The sequence below is a fragment of the Adiantum capillus-veneris genome, chromosome 28 (genome assembly GCF_014529385.1).
Source record: "Adiantum capillus-veneris isolate H3 chromosome 28, ASM1452938v2, whole genome shotgun sequence".
Lineage (NCBI taxonomy): Eukaryota > Viridiplantae > Streptophyta > Polypodiopsida > Polypodiales > Pteridaceae > Adiantum > Adiantum capillus-veneris.
Genome location: NC_140958.1, coordinates 83240623 through 83247412, shown reverse-complemented (window position 1 = coordinate 83247412; position 6790 = coordinate 83240623). Strand labels below are relative to the sequence as shown.

At 40.4% G+C, this 6790-nt stretch overlaps 1 pseudogene; it reads right to left on the bottom strand.

The window, feature by feature from the left end:
- Positions 1 to 531: 531 nt before the first annotated feature.
- LOC147420779 (uncharacterized) lies at positions 532 to 2730 on the bottom strand (annotated as a pseudogene).
- Between the last annotated feature and the right edge of the window lie 4060 nt (positions 2731 to 6790).

Below are 6790 nucleotides of genomic sequence, written 5' to 3'. Positions count from 1 at the left end.
TTATTATCACCTTGAAAAAATGCAATCCATGTTTTTCGTTCCCCAAGAAAACCCCTCCTCGCTTGGCTCTGAGAGGAATGCCCGTTTTCTCTAAAATCCGCTGCGTTTTTCCGTCGCCGCTGAATCTTGTAGCCAAGGCAACCCTAGTGCATCAAGATTAGAGATGTATGTTGCTAATGCCGACGCAACCTCACTGAGCTCCCTCTAAAACGCAACCTCATTGAGCTCCCGAACACCTTGATACTAAACATGTCTCCTCAACTCCATTCTCGCGCCAAATAGAGGATTATACAGTGTCTCTGGAATCCACTACGTTTTTCTGTCTTTGTTCAACACATTATCACATTGTTCACATTACAATATCATGATACGAAGAAGGAAGAAAACGTTTTACATACAAAACTTCCAATATTTGCAATGTCAAACACATATTCACATTTAAAGGCATTACAATGTCACAAATGAACAAGAAATAGAATGTAATCGACAGTATGAATCCGTCGTGAACCACTAGATAGGTTATTACAACTTTTCAAATTGTACATCTCAAATATAATTGTAGACAACTAGTGTTTGTCCATATCCCATAGTCATTGTTCTAATGCTTTTCTTTTGCTTAACCGCACTGCCTGTGCTTTCATAATTTTTGGAAGCTCATCCAAAAATGTTTTACTACTCTCCATGATTGTGAAGTATCGTCCCATATGGCTACCAAGCAATGCAAGAACACCTGTGTCTCCTCCATATTGCACTACCACATCTCCCTTGTTGGTATACATGTTCAACATTTGATACAGATAGCAATGCCCACGTTCCATTCCTCCTGTGACGAGAGGACTTGTGAGAATAGAAGACAAGTCGAGAAAGCAACAAAGCTACACAGTAAAAGCAATTACAAAAAAGGATGTACCTCTCAATGGTGTTCCATCTTCTTGCATGGTCCATTCGCTCTCTTGGATTGTATCCAGCCATGTGTCCTCATCGGGTTTCAGCACTTCAGCAATTGGGGCTTGGTTTTTCTTGAAAACGGTAAGAAGAAGTGATCTTACAATCATATTAACATCCTTGCATACTGGTGTCTTGCAAACTGTGACTGTAGTGTATGCTAGCTCCCAGCCTGTGGCTATTGCAACATCATGTACCATTCGATGTTGGATAGGTATGCAAACAACAACAAATATGCCATTGTCATCTGCTGTCAAAAAACTCAGACGTGCAACTTTTCCGAATTGACAAACGTCCATGTCATTCCATTCCTGTGTAGATGACGAAGGGATACCGTGCACGAGGCAATTTGGAGGCAAGAACATGAATGAAGCGGACACTGAGACAGCCACCCAAACCCCATCTCGGACATACACACGGTTGTCCTTTTTCACTTGGCGTTCGATGCATGCCAACATGGAGCCAACAATCTCATTTTCTTCCATGCTTGTATCCAAGAAGGAGATAGACACATTTTGCTCGTCGAACACTGAAGAACACAACCAACAAAACAAAGTAGTTGGTCAACAAAATACAACTCAAAAGATGATAGCATTAAGATTCTCAAAAAGGTCTTACAAAAACCTAGATCATCGCTCGCCACCATCTGCTGATCTCCCTCATGATGATCTAACAATTGCTCCAAGGACTGGGAGAATTCTTTAAGCTCTTTTTCATTTGGCCCAACCACATCATGCTCTATATTAAAGATCATTAAAACGGTTCTCGTAAAGACAAGATTCTCAGATTCTTTTCAATTACAGATTTTGTCATACATTTGCAACTCACTTCTTTTCTTTAATTCGCTTGAGGACGGTTTCTTTCCTATGTCTTTTGGAGTCCCGGTCTGCAACAAAAAACTCTTAGCGAAGTCACAGTTTCAAAATGATGCGTTTGCAACATTCCAAGATCAAAACATACTCTAGAATACGATACTTGGCCGACTTTATCAGATGAAGGGGCTGTTTTTGTTGTTGTAGTGGTTTTTGTAGGTGTTTCCGGCGTCTCCACCCGGACAGCCCTCCGTGCACGTTCCTCCCTCTCCTTGACAGCATTGTTATGCTGCAGTTCTTCTCTGGCAGGAAATTTGCCCTCTTTATACTCAAGAAACCAAGGGCACGAGTAATAAACTGTTTTGTTGAAGTTACGTGCCAACTGCGCTGGGTTGAAAATAGTATCTTTCTTTGAGATATCCAAGACGTCAGATAGAGTCCGAGAGCTTCTAATGTTGAAGTTACGCTTGGTCAACCACCTACAAAATCAGAAGATGTTAGACCAATTTGCTTCTTTCCACGTTGAGCTCTCCCAATGACAGAAGTGCCAAGAGCAATATTCCAACCTGCAAAGACATCTTTGACTGGCGTCTGTGAGTGCTTTCTTAAGGTCAGGGCTACCTCTTCCCGAAGATTTAAATTTTCCAAGCTCGTATTGGAACGCCTCAGTTCTGTGAGTCAACTTTGCTTCTTCTAGAAAGGAATCAAGCATCTCTCCTGGACGAAGCTTGGATGTGATATTTCTCATGTTGTTGTATAGAAAACGAGCTTCGCTCTCTATGGTGTTCCATAGAACCTCCACACGCATCCAATCACGGAACGAGACATGGTCAGCTGCAATAAAGGACATAGAGAATAATGTCAATTACATTGAGTGAAACATGTCATTTTTTATTCTGCAAAAAAAAGGAACGATAATACCTGTCTATGGAATATCCAAACTTTTGACATTTATAGGATCAGAAGAGGCCATTGCTCGAAGAATGTAAGTTTTCTTCTCAGGAGGCAGATCAACACATGCCAGAACGTACAATCTATCCTCAGTAATCCACTTGGGCCGGTTAGTCCATTCAATAGTCCGCAGGGTTCTGAACATATAATCAAATCAGCACTAGACATAGAGTAGTGATCCACAATACACTTTTTACCTCCACCATTCATCGCCTAGATTGGGATCAACAATAGCGAGTGCCTGCTTTGTCCTCCTCCTGCTCGGACCATCTGCCTCAAAAAAAGCTTTCTTGTAGCGTTGTTGAAACTCTGAAGGTAGCATAGTGTCCTTTTTAGCTTGTAGTTGTTTCAAGGCTATAGCGTACTTGTCCTACAATGCATTCAAACCTTTGAGATGCACACGTTGAGTGAATGAAGACTACATAATAACGTATACTTATTTGATTAAGCAATTGTGACATCACTGCCACTGGAACGTTATACCACGCTTTCTTTCCAACTTTCTTTTCAATATTTGATTGCATCCATTTGTAGATTGTGAGATGTATCTTGTTAACCAAGGCGTCTTTTGAAGCTAAGCCCATTGCACGCACCATCCACAACATGTCAGTGTAAGAAGTGGTGACATATCCGGAATCATTCAACGTACAAATCACCACAAAATACATGTCAATAAAATTATGCATTTTAGAAGAAACTTAGAAATGATCAATGGTGGTTACACTTGCCTATTGATGCGCATCACAATGCGCAACATATCTGTCTCATTTTTATCATCCACCTTCACAAGCTCTACTCGAACTCTAGGATGCATTGAAGCGTCATTTTGATAAGCCGGAGCTGCACGTAAGTATCTTTGAAACAATGTATTGATTGACAACTGGATTTGATAATTGCAAAGACAAGAGAAACTTACATGTTTGCAAAACTCCCATCCAAGCTGCGAGGCGATGATTCCCATCCCAAGTATAGAACATCTTACCACTCAAATCACTCCAACATGTATCAGAAATTTCACGCTCAAAATCTTCATTGGCAAGGTGCCACAACTCATCCCACTGCTCTGTAATCTCGCTGGTTACTGGTACTGTCGGATGACCAGGAGCATCAAGAGAACAAATAAATGAACCCTTTGGCTCAAAGTATCCCTCTGTCAAAAACGCCTCTTTGAGAGGCTGTAGTCTCTTGGGATCCCAACTAACCTGCCTTGCCTTCTCCAATTTCAAGAGACGACAAAGCGGCACCCAAGGCAACAACTGTTCTTGCTCATCCTACTCAAGGTCATTTCAAGATAAGTGCCAAGATAAATTGAAAAGGTGGTGATCCATTTAGAGTTATGAAGGACAACTTACTTTTAATTTTGTGAGATGCTTTGAAAGCATGTCTTGACGAAGGGTAACGTCCTTATTCATGGGAAATTCTCCCCCAGCATTAGCTCCCTCTTCAATGTATGCTTCAATCTCTTCATCATGAAGCTCCTCTTCAGATTCTTCTCTCTCAAATGTGCATGTTATTGATTCATGTCGGATGTGCTCTTTAGCAAGATTTTCTTTCTTACTCTTCCGCTTTCGATCATATGTACTAACAGATTCAACTCTAGTACCCGAAACTGTCATCTCACTCTTTGTGCCTAGATGTAATTGGGATGACCTATCCATCGAAGTCTTTGTCGATTCGACCTCTTGTCCAATGTCATTGAGAATTTTCTAAAATAAGAGAGGACCTTAGCAAAATGAAAAATATACTAGAGAGTTTAAACTAGCCAAAACTCAGTCTCTCACCAATTCATCTTTGGGCCAGGCAACGATGGTATTTACAACACAGCGCAAAGTTTTGGTGTCCTCGTCCATTGGATTGAGATGACGCAAAGGTGCATCCTTTCCAGCATAAACTTGAACCACAGATACACCATAACATCCACTAGGCATTCTTGAGCCATGCAGAACGTCCAAATTTGATACCTTTGTAATCTTCCCTCTACCAATAGCTTCTCCATTGTTCAGGATTTCAACTAGACTTCCCACGATTCTTTTACCCCTTGCCAAGGGAGCAGCTTTCTTTGCTTTTGTGGGAGACATGTCTTATGGAGGTCTGCCAAAATGAGAAAGTAATTTAAATATAGATTTCGAATAGATATAGATAAATAGTCTCTCTACATCTTTGAAGTTCCTAATGTATTGTAGAAAAAAACACGGAATCTACATCTTTGAAGTTCCTAATGTATTGTAGGTCTCTCTGAAAAGGAACCTTAATTTTTACTTGAATCTGGGGAGCATAGCATCCCAGGATTCTAGTTTAATCTAAAAGATTGTTTACAATGTAGGGATTAAGATTCATGAATTTTAGGTAATGAAACTACTATTCGTAGAGCCAATGTTATTGTGCATATTTAATTTGAAAGGACATCTTCAAGCATAGAAATCAATAGAGAGAGAAGAGAAATGGACCTGGTTTGATATTCAACCTAATGAACTCTGCAACTGCTGTTTCTGCTCGTTGATCTTCCTGGACTTTACAACGAGGTGGCTTCCTATTTATAGAGATTAGGCCCTGCTTATCTCCTCTACAAGTGTCGGATTGGCCAGCTTTGGTCTGGGGTACATAGCGCCCTGGGGATCCTTTAATTTGCTGATAACACAATGAAGTTTGAAGCATGGAGCTGGATTAAGAGAGCAACTAGATTCTCCATGAATCCAACAATTCTCTGGACACTACCCTTTAAATAACGTTTAGCAATTCTCCGAAGTAATCCAGCTGGAGCGCATTGCCCTTTGAAAAATGTTTAGCAAAGAAGTCGCCGAAGTAATCCAGCTGCTGGGGCGCATTGCGCTCTGGATTACTTCCAGCTGGGGTGCATTGCCCTTTGAAAAACGTTTAGCAAAGAAGTTGCCGAGGTAATCCAGCTGCTGGGGTGCATTGCGCTCTGGAAAGCTGCATACGAAAAACCATTTTTGTGAAATATTAAGGTTTCCTCACTATGTCTGGGGCACATTGCGCTTTGGAAATTCTTTGGCAATAACGGAAAAACAATGGATTCTCAAAAAGGTCTTTCTTAAGGTCAGGTCCCAATACACCTTAAGAAAGCACTCACCTCATAAGATTCTCAATAACTTATTAAGGTTTCCTCACTATGTTTGGGGCGCATTGCGCTCTGGAAATTCTTTGGCACATAGCGCTTTGAAAAGTTTCATGAAAGGAAATATTAAAGTTCACAAGGGAGGCGCCAAATTAGTTTACCTGGGGCACATTGCGCTCTAGACAGTGTTCGGGAAAAGTGTGCTCAGCTTAGCCTTGAGCCGGTTGCAAAATCAAAGTAGCCGGTTAAAGGGAGGGCAAGAAGGAGAAAATTCAGCTTAAAATACATGGAAAACAATGTAATTTTGCAAAAAGACTGGCTAGTATTGTAAAATTTCCTGTTTAGAATTGTCTTGGAGAGATTTTTGTATGTTTGTGAAAATGATTTTTCTTGAACACTGTCTCTAGAAGGCCATACGCAATAACCATTTTCGTGAACTTTACTAAGATTTCCAACTTAAGCCTGGGGCGCATTGCGCTCTGGAATACCTTTCGCAATAACCATTTACATTTCCAAATTAAGTCTCCATTTTCGTGAACTTTAGTAAGATTTCCAACTTAAGCCTGGGGCGCATTGCGCTCTGGAATACCTTTCGCAATAACCATTTAATTTAGTAACATTTCCAACTTAAGTCTGGGTCGCAGAGCGCTCTGGAAAAACTTCAACAAGCTGACAAACAATTGAATTTTATAAAATCAAAACCTCATTAATGTGAAAACCAATTGCATTTAATAAAATATGTCAAACATAATCCACCAATATTCTTGGGTGCATTGCATTTTGAAAAACCTTCACGAAGGTGATAACCCAATTCAAGTTTCATGGCACCAAGTTAATTTAATAAAAGTATGTCAATACTCTGGGATGCATATCGCCCTTGGAAACCTTCAAGAAGATGCTAACGCACTTCAAGTAGCTTACTTGAGATGAGTTGCTTAGTGCCGTGGATGAAAAGGAAGTTCCACTACAATTAGCAATAGTTAGTTTATTTACTATTAAAGGGAAA